This window comes from Tiliqua scincoides, chromosome 9 (assembly GCF_035046505.1).
Source record: "Tiliqua scincoides isolate rTilSci1 chromosome 9, rTilSci1.hap2, whole genome shotgun sequence".
NCBI classification, from domain to species: domain Eukaryota; kingdom Metazoa; phylum Chordata; class Lepidosauria; order Squamata; family Scincidae; genus Tiliqua; species Tiliqua scincoides.
In genome coordinates, this window is record NC_089829.1 from 31,197,290 (window position 1) to 31,207,746 (window position 10,457).

Below are 10,457 nucleotides of genomic sequence, written 5' to 3' on the forward strand. Positions count from 1 at the left end.
AATTCCAATTGATCCTACCCAAAGCTATGGTTTTCCTCATTGTTGAACTGTGAGGAGGCAAACACCCTCCTGTTGGAAAGCTACTCCAATGCAGGGAGGCATTAGCAAAGGATCATGGCCTTTGAAACATGTGGTGTGGTATCAGGCAGAAAGGGCTAGGAGCTGGCTTTGGTTGGCAACCTTCAGTCTCGAAAGACTACGATATAAGCCTACAGCACCTGGTATTCCCAGGCGGTCTCCCATCCAAGTACTACCCAGGCCTGACCCTGCTTAGCTTCCGAGACATGGTATAAGCCTACAGCACCTGGTATTCCCAGGCGGTCTCCCATCCAAGTACTAACCAGGCCTGACCCTGCTTAGCTTCCAAGATCAGACAAGATCGGGCATGTGCAGGGTAACAGAGGTAAATACAGGAGCTGGCTTTATTTATTTATTTATTTATTTATTTATTTGTAGAATTTATATCCTGCCTTTCTGTCCTGGTAAAGGCTTTCCCTGTTAAGCGTCCAGTTTGCAACTGATGCATGTCCTGTGCATGTCCTCTGATCTAGACAGCACAGGTTGGCATTCCACTGTCCAAACCAGCAATGTTCAACTGGTGTGCCGCGAATGGCCCACATGGTTTGCCAGAGGAGTTTGGAGCACAGCAGTTGAAAATCACTGAAAATAATGAATTGTCTGTCTCCGCAGAGCCGGTGGAGGAAGAGGGACAGACAATTTGTTACTACAGACAGTCACCCTAGAAACAGAGTTGCAGAACCCAGAAGAATCCCCCAAAAGCTGGAAGTGGCATCATAAGAGGTGAAAACCATAGAGCAGATCATGGAGGTGAGTGTGCCACGAGAGGATAAATATTGAAAATCCCTACTCTAAACAGAGACGTGTTACGATTCTCTCATACTCACTCCTAGTAAACCATAGCCTCTATTTTGACCTTGGGGAAATGCTGGGATAGGCCAGAAATGCAAATTATTGCCTCTAAAACCACTTGAATGTTTTTCCCTCTAACCAAACATGTTTTTCTTCCAGCATGACAATGGGGGAGGGGGGAGCCAGATATTTGTTCAACTGGAAAGTTTTAAGTGAATGCATTCCCTCCCCATGCCTGTCAAAGTGGCCCATAAACTGCACACCTGTGAGGGACATCTTTGCAAATGCTTCTATGCGCTGGAAGCTCAAAGGCTCTTTTGCGCTGGCAGCCCTGATCCACAGACTTAGATGTTGTTAAAAAGCTTACGGCATCAGCAGGCCAACGGCTGCCTCCATTAGAAACATGATACTAAGATGCTGATTAAGACCAGGAGGGGGCTTTAATCAGCTCGAGCCATATGCTATTTAACTTAAGATGAAAGTGCAAATGATAATCATTATTTCAGAAAGGCTGTATTTAAAAGAAGGGCAGAACAGCAAGTGGCATCTTTTTATCATTAGAGTTCTTCATGCCGCTCCTCTCTCTCTCTTTTCCTTTAAATGCTTTATAAGCTTTCATGAACATCTGGATCACTTCTTCATTATATGGGCTTCCGATGGCATCACGTTTGATGTTGGGATCCATTTTCCTCTTCTTTATTTTTATTTTTTTAACAGAACTATGCTAAATAGCTAAATAAACAATTAATTCTGATTCATTACAGTTTTCAAACTGGCAAAATTATCCTTCATTAACTTAATCACTTCTATTTTATCTGCAAATTGTATTCACTCTTTCATAATCCCTTACATCTAAAGCAGCTTTTTTTCTTTCTTTTTTGTTCCGGGGTCTCTGATGCCATGCATGCTGTTTGTAAAAAAAAAAAAAAAGACTCTTTTTTCCCTCCCCCTCTAAGAAGCCATTCCTCATTCTCATGCATAACTAGAGATGTGAGCCACAGCATTCCCCCCTCCACACACACCCCATGTTCAAAAGCCAGCCAAATCCAAACTGGGTTGTTTTTATCCAAGCGGTGCTCAGAGGAATGTTCTCCAAACCCAGTGGTGAAATTGGAGCTACAAAGAGTCCAGACCTGATTGTAGCAGATGAAACTTCCACGTTTCACAGTGTTCGTCTGGGTGGGAAGGGACACTAAGCAGCATGTAACGGACCAAGTTAAAAGTCAAGCATAAGTTCACCTTCTGCAGGGTTCAACTTCATGACAGATGCAGGGATAGGTTTCGTAAAGCATCAGCATATGAAGGAAGTGCTAGAACCATCCTTAGGGCATTCCAGAGATGGGATTGCATTGCTTTGTTACCCTGCACATGCTGGATCTTGTCTGATCTCGGAAGCTAAGCAGGGTCAAGCCTGGTTAGTACTTGGATGGGAGACCGCCTGGGAATACCGGGTGCTGTAGGCTTATACCATAGTCTTTCGAGACTGAAGGTTGCCAACCATACGGTTTTGAGTAGGGTGTGAGCGGTACTTTGACAGCTGTCCACCAGTGGCCTCCTGGCCAGTTTTCAGCCAGTGGTTCTGCCAGAGAAGGGCTGTGGCCCATTGGCAGAACGCTTGTTTTGCTTGTAGAAGATTCCAGGTTTAATTCTTGGTACCTCCTTGGCCCTGCGCTAGAGTAATCTGCTCTAGTCTTGTCAAAATGCACACAAGAACAATGGAAAATTGTAATGGACATAGATGCAAGATAACGCTTTGTTTACTTCTGCAACGCAATCCTAACTTGCACTGGAGCAGGCAGGCCAGTGGGCCTGCACTGCATCCAGTGCAAGTTTGGAGCCAGAAGTGGCACAACCCAAGGCAAGGGGAAAACTTTCCCCTTATCCCATGTTGCACTGCACTGGCCCCAATGGTTCTACTTGGATCTGTGCCACCTGACAATGTGGCACAGATCCAAGCAGAATGGAGCAGCTGGGGCCACTCCCAGGAATCTGGTATAACCACCAAATCCTGGCCCTGCTTCCCGCTCCCCACCCGTCTTCCCATGGGAATGCCTGCTGCCCACCCTCCCTCCACATGCCCCCCCCCCCGGAGCCCTACATCAGCCAAACTTGGCCAACACAAACTTACCCCACCGCACCTGGATCCAGTGCCAGGAGGCCAGCACGACTCCTTGCACTGGCCTCCCTGACTCCTGAGTTGATGCAAACATGCCTTACAGTATGTTTGCAACACCCCTGGGTCTGCGCAAGTGACTTGTACTGGCCTAACTCAGGGCTTAGGATTGCACCCTTACATGTATGCCATTTTATATTAAAATATGCTTAGATCCCTTGGGTCCATTAACTCGCACACACTTTTTAAGCACATATTTGGATTGCTTTCCATTCTACCATAGAGACAGAAAGTCTATAATCAATTTTATTTATATCTCTAGGATGTTACAGGCCTTGGCTATGAACTGGGGCCCTGCAAAAAATGTTTCCAGTTCGGCCCTGCAGCTCCTAAGGCCAGCCCTGGGCATGGTTATTGGGAGGAATGTCTTGAAGGTTTAGCACTTCAAAATTTACCACAACACTGATGTCTACTCAAAGGTAAGATCCATTAAATTAAACAGGATTTTCTCCCAGGGAAGTACAGCTCTATTATTGTTCTCTGTTGTTATTACATCGTTATTGTTGTAAATTGCTTAAGGTCATTTCAGGGCCAAGGCAGGGGGAAAATGTTATAATAGATAGATGTATACATGTTACATGCAACAGTGTTTAAGAAGAGCCTAATGGATCATTGTCTTGCTGCAAAGCAACATTGGGGTATGTGTGTGTGTTATGTGTGTATGGGAGGGTAATTTAGCATAGGAAAGCAGTGGTGATTCTTCACCACCACCACCACCCCAAGTCTGCCATGCAAAGTAGGCTGCCCAAATTTGGTGATCTGCAAAATGGAAACCCTAGGAATAAGGAAGGAGAATACTGGTCTAGAAGAACACATCTAAGGTATCCAGGGTCAGGACATGACCCCCTCGCCTAACCAATCTCCATCTATCCGTGACCAACATTTCCTCCAATCTCTTCCTGCAGTGTGCTGTGCTCTATGGTGGCTGTGCATGTGATGATGTCACTATCATGACCAAGCTCCAGAGCTCTGAGAGGGAAGTTGCTTGGGGCTTCGATTATAGCTGTAATGCCACGTAGCTCACAGGTCATGTGGTCTGTGACTCTCCTACTCCTCCATCCCTCACAAGAGGATGCTATTTGCCCCTTTTTTCAGGTGGAAGTGTCCAGCCATTCTTTGTAAGACCCACTCTTTGTCTCCCCCCTGTCCCCTTCCCCCTCACTACTCCCAACAACAGTCTCCAGGGATCTAATCTCATTCCCTCTGGTCTTCCATAGAGGGCACCAAAGTTGTATTTTTCCCATTCTTATGCATCCCATTCTTATGCTGCAGAGATTTGACTTCCCTTTCCATGATCAAGTTGAAAAGAATGCACTGTGGTGGGGTAGGACTGGTGGGGTGGGGGTTTGTGACATTTTGAGCCAACCAGCTGATGAAGCTATATGCCCGAGTCAGAAATCAAGTATATTGCAGTACCATCATTGTTACCTTGACTATTATTATTGTTATTCCCTAGGCTTATTTGTTTAGAACCCAGCTGGAACAAAATTGCACAGAGTGGACCAACTCAACAGAAGGAGATTTATTTTATCTTTGTCATTAAAAGGATCCATCATGGTCTCCTCAAATAACTTTTGACATGTATGTATGCCTGTGTCTGGACATCCACTGTACCTAACCATGGGGAGTGAAGGTTAAGAAAAGGTTTCTTCACAGAAGCCCCTTTCAGACATTCGCCAGTCTGTCTAGAACAGCATTTCTCAACGTTTGTCTCCCACCATAACAAATTGCATGGTCCACCTATTGCAAGTACCACCAGAAGTAACTGACAATGATGTCATTGCCAGTTACTTCAGAACTGGGAGGCCAGATGCTGGGCAACGAACACCGGTTAGAAGCTCAGGGCAGACAGGAGGGCTTTTAGAGCATGCAAAAAGCACGTGCTGGAGCTCTGCCAGCCAAACCGAGCCTCCTAGTGCTGCTTGTTGCATTGTGTCGCTGGTCTCGCTGCTAGGTGGTTGGGGTTTGGGGATCCTGCACATACCACTGGACCCCACCTCAAGTACCACTGGAGGTAAAAGTACCACTGGTTGAGAAACATTGGCCTAGAAAAACATTTGGAAAACCCCATTTGAAAAAATAAAAGGGGGATTTTGGTCCGCCTGCCTATGTAAACCGCTTTGAGTCTATGAGACACAATTCTACAAGTGTACGACAGAGGTGGTATATAAATATGGTAATAAATAAAATAATATCCTCCCTTAAATTTTTGGGAATTTGCTCCCGCCCCCCAGCCACAGTGCATACACTTCCAATTTGCTGCCTGTGAACAGGGTAGCATATTTACAGGTTGGGGGGGGGGCATTCACTATTTTCACTCAGACCTAATTTTTGCAAAGCACATGCCTGAAGCCTGGGCACCTTGCCGGAGCACTTCACTGTCCAGTTGCTCAGCTCTGCACAGCTGCATTCTATTGAGAATGTCTGACGCCTCTACCGCAGAGCGGAAGCCGCACTGGAAACCTTAGACAGGGTTGCTGTTGCTGTTGGCACGGCAAGATTGCAATTTGAGGAGTCCCTGCAAATCAATCCATTAATTCTTAACCATTTAATGAGGTGTGTTTGCTAATGATCTTTTAGCTGAAATGGGGAGGAGGCGGCATGTTTGAGAACCTCAGATAATGGGGCAGGAAATCACAGCAAATGCTGGTGATTAGCTATACTTGGATAGTTTTCCTGAACAAGCGCTCAAGAGCTGAAACTTTCCTACTTCCAGCATCTCTGAAGAAGTCTAGTTCCCCCCTTTCTTGCCTTTTTGTGTTGCATTTTGATGTTACTTCCTGCGAATCTGCTTGTCAGACAAGACTAACTCTCCACCTACTGTCTGTCAAAACGCTTTCGCTAACCTGACATTCCAAAGGTTCGCCGCTTGAAAGCTGATCGTCGTTATATTTCCCAGCAAATATTTGGAAACCTCTTAGAGGCACAGTGGCTGCCCCCTCTTCTCCCCCCCCTTTAAACATCTCAGCAACAATTTGAAGGCCGATCAAACGATTACAGTAATTAATTAGGCTGGCAAAAGTCGTTCAGAGCAGTGCATTGAAGCAAGCTTGACATGTGTGGAGGTTGCCTTCCTACTGGGGACTGAAAAACATAAGGAAGCTAAGAAAGGAGACTAGAATTAAAGTACTGAGCTAGCAGAGAAGCCTCCACCTCTACCAGGACTCCAACTGATCCGATCTAAAGATTTGGGAAGGCATCTTGATTTCAAATGAGATATTTGCTGTTTAGGCCCACACCACGCTAAGTTACAGCAAGGCAAAAGTGCCCATATGGCAAACTTTCCTTTCTTCAGCACTCAGCAACGCTCTTGAAGTTTCTTATGGGGAGGTGCTGATAGAAACTCCTTGCACACCAAAAGGGCCAAACAAAATGAATGCATAAGTCCTGTATATCCATAGAGTGGGCCCACCTTATCCGCAGGCTTATCATTCATGAATTTTGGTGTCCCCGGACACCAAGCCCATGGCTGGAGGGCCTCAGAAGCACACAGTGGAGCCGTGGAACTGGTGACTTATGGTCACGTCCAAAGGTGTTCTGAGGCCCTCCAGCCATGGATTTCATTATCCATGAAATTTGGTATCTGCGGGGGATCCTGGAATTGATCCTCTGGGGATACTAAACGCCCGTATACCCTATCATTTTTTTCCTTGCGTCTTTGACACTTTGTGCTTTGCCCAGTATCATAAGAATGGTTCTCCCAGAACAAACCAAAGACCCATCTAGTCCAGCATCCTATTGTTCCAGTGGCCCACCAGCTGACTTGAGGAAGCCCACAAGCAGGTGAAAAGGGCCTATCTCTTGCCCACCACCACTCCTCTGCAGCTGGTAATCAGACTGAATACTAGCACATAGTCAGCATGATGAGAAGCTATGTATAGACCTGTCTATCATGAATTTGCCCAATTGCCTTGAATGTAATGGAACTTATTTCTGAGCAAAAATGCATAGGATAGTGCTGTAAAACTTGTGAAGGGCCCACCAGATGGTGATTAGTGGAGCAGGCAGGAAGGAGGTCCCAAGAGCTCTGCAGTGCAGTCACCTCTGTGCCATTTTGTTTTGGCAAGCACGGAATCCAACCTATTCACCCTTTGACCTTGTCTGAGATTAGCTGGTTGCATTCAGAGGCCATTTGGAATTTTTTTTGCCTTACTCTGGATTGACATGGGAGTGGAGTTTTTCACCTACCTTGGACCAGCAATTTTCAATGTTTTTCACAGTGCTCTGACCTCTATAGGATGATCTATGGTCTTCGCCACTTGTGATGTCACTTCCAGCTTCTGGGTTCAATTCATGAATGGTTCTGTTTGTAAGGCAATTGCCTGTAGTAACAAATTGTCCCTCTTAGAGCCAGCAGAGGAAGAGGGACAGACAATTTGTCATTACAAGCAGTTGCCCTAGAAACAGAACCCAAAAGACATTTTCAACTGCTGTGCTCCCGTGGCACATCTGCAGACCTCCCATGGAACACCAATGTGCACAGCACACCAGCTAAAAATAATTGCACTGGACTGTGTGCTTAGTGACGGGTGTCAGCCAGGTAGGCTAGGACTGGCAGGGACAGGGGAGTAGGAATCTGGTACCTGTCCTTGGGTAAGGAAGAGTCTCAGACACTGTCTGGCTCAGGGATGCAGGCTGGCAACCCCTCCACCTTTAATTGGGGAACCTACATTAAAGACTGCTTAGCTTGGAGTAGGCAGAACTGTTCCATTACCAACACCGGCATGGAGCCCAAATTCAACACAGGACTGTAGCGTTTGATGCATGTGCTACCACCCCCATGTGCCTTATTTCCTGTACAATCTAAACTACCCTGCTTAATTAGAAATTATTATTCAGTGTTTTTCTAGACACTTCTCTCCAGCTTTCAGCCAAGAATCCAAATGAAAGGCAACTTCCTTTTCACAAGACTTCTATTTCTTTGGTGAATGTGTGTGTGTGTATGTTTCCATTCTTACAGTAGTACATATTTTTTTTCAAATCTAGGATCAGCAGAGAGATAAAATACAAGATGGGCTGCTCAAAGACATAAAGACCTTCTGGACAGGATGGAGGCATACTTCCCTGCTTTATTCTATTGTAACTTATTCATAGAACAAGCCTTATATCCCAGAGTAAAGGCAGAAGAAAAATGAAACCAATATTCCTCTGCATTAGACTCCATGCCTTTCTTCTGTGTCTCAGCATCTCAAGTTCTCAAGAAGATGCTTTTGAAAGGGCAGCCTTTTCTTCTCTAGTTTCATCTCAATGCCCCGCGAGCAAGCCATACAGTAGCTACAGCTTCATCCTTACTCTTACCCACCTTAGAATTACTTTGAACTCCAATAAGACGATTTAGGTTAAACATCAGGAAGGATATGTTAACTGCATGAATAATTGGGCAATTGAACACATTTATCAAGGGAGGATGAGCAACCCCCATTATTCTGCAGTTATTAAACACAGGCAAAACCTCCGTCGGCGATGACTTGTATGAGAGAATTGGCAAAACTTCAAAACCAGGTCCATGAAGGCTGTGGGCTTGCATCTTAATTGGTCTTTCCGTGAACAGTCCTTGCAATTCCACTTAAGACATGTTTGGCAGGATTTGTCCCCCACCTCCAAGTTTTGGTGTGGTGACTCCCCACAAGCCAGACTGACAGCCCAATCCTAAGCTAGGCTAACACCAGTGTAGCCACTGCTGTAATGGCGCTAGCTGTCACAAACATGCCGTAAAGCACATTTGCAACAACTCAAGAGTAAGGGGCAGTGGCAGGAAGACCTGCTCTGTCCCACCGACACCAGTGCAGGACCTGTAGCTGCCAGCACAAGTAAGTTCTGTGCCGAGTGGTGTAGGAGTGGGTGGAATGGAGGCAGGGAGGGGGGTTTGGAGTCAGAAGAGGGCAGGGAGGAAGCAGTTCAGGCCTGGGAGGGAGTAGGGGTGGGAGACAAGGTCTCCGCCGTATCCTAACACCCATCCCAGGCCTGAAAGACCTATATAGGGCTACTTAGTCCTGTGCCAGTGATTTGGCTAGCACAGATCTGAGCAGCCCCGTTGAGCAAGCTGGGACTCTAGACCCTTAGCCCCGAGGAGACCTCCAGTCTGCTCAGTTTCAGCACTGGATACGATGTGGGCCCCATGGTCCTGATACACCAGTGTTGAATAGGATTGGGCTGTGCGTCACATAGTAGAACATAGCCAACATGGGGCAACATGGAGAAAGGACAACACACACATATGAAGGTGCCCTCATATCACAAACGTTTATTCAGTCTTAAAATGCTAGCTCCATGAAGCTTTGGGCCATCACGTGAAACCTTCTGGGATGTGTAAGGCATTCACAACACAATGAAACATGCCCAAACTGGAATAAGAAATCTGTGTTTTATGCAGAAAAATGCACTGCTCTGGGCACAGAAAAATTGAATTAGAGACGCAATTCCTAAGGCGACCATCCAATTAAAGAAATATTAAATCTGTTAATTGTGTGAGTTTTAATCAACGAAATCTCCATATCTCTGCATATGGATAAAACAACTATTAAGAAGGAAAAAGCCATACTTTGCAGACAGATGGTAGATGTACGTACTGCAGCTCAGTGGCACAGCTAGAGGGGATGCAAAGCACTACGTTTTGCAGGGAGCCTCACTGCAGCATGCAAGCAGCCCCTTTTGGAGCCATTCTGGGTGGTGTGCGCAAAACGGAGGTGAATGCTCCCATGCCTGGAATGGCTCTGAAGGGGAGGGGCCGCTTTCATGCTACAATGAGGATCCCTGCAAGATGGTGGTTGGCAACCTTCAGTCTTGAAAGACTGTGGTATAAGCCTACAGCACCCAGTATTCCCAGGCAGTCTCCCATCCAAGTACTAACCAAGCCTGACCCTGCTTAGCTTCCAAGATCAGATGAGACTGGGCATGTGCAGGGTAACAGTTGCTGCAAAATGTCGTGCTTTGCACCCCCTCTAGCTACGCCACTGCTGCAGCTGCATCCTTCCCCCAAATATGAGTGCAAAGATGGAGCCAGCAAGCTACAGTATTATACTACAGAATGAGTCTCCCTTATCTGACATGTTTGGGACCAGAAGTGTTTTTGGTTTCAGATTTTGGAATATTTCCATATACATAATGAGATATCCTGGGAATGGGACCCAAGTCTAAACACAAAATTCCCTTTTTATGTTTAAAGTCTTGCACATTGGGGCAAAAAATCAAAACTTCACATATAGGCTGATGGGTTCTGAGCTGTATGTGACAGATCAGGAGAGAGATCTTGGGGTGGTGGTGGACAGGTCGATGAAAGTATCGACCCAATGTGCAGCGGCAGTGAACAAGGCCAATTCTATGCTTGGGATCATTAGAAAAGGTATTGAGAACAAAACAGCTTCTATTATAATGCAGTTGTACGAATTGATAATAAGGCCACACCTGGAGTATT

General features: G+C 46.0%; 3 pseudogenes; 1 reads left to right on the plus strand and 2 right to left on the minus strand.

The window, feature by feature from the left end:
• Positions 1-292: 292 nt before the first annotated feature.
• On the minus strand, positions 293-411 carry LOC136660781 (5S ribosomal RNA; annotated as a pseudogene).
• Positions 412-2,214: 1,803 nt separating this feature from the next.
• Positions 2,215-2,333, plus strand: LOC136660973 (5S ribosomal RNA; annotated as a pseudogene).
• Positions 2,334-9,844: 7,511 nt separating this feature from the next.
• On the minus strand, positions 9,845-9,964 carry LOC136660919 (5S ribosomal RNA; annotated as a pseudogene).
• Between the last annotated feature and the right edge of the window lie 493 nt (positions 9,965-10,457).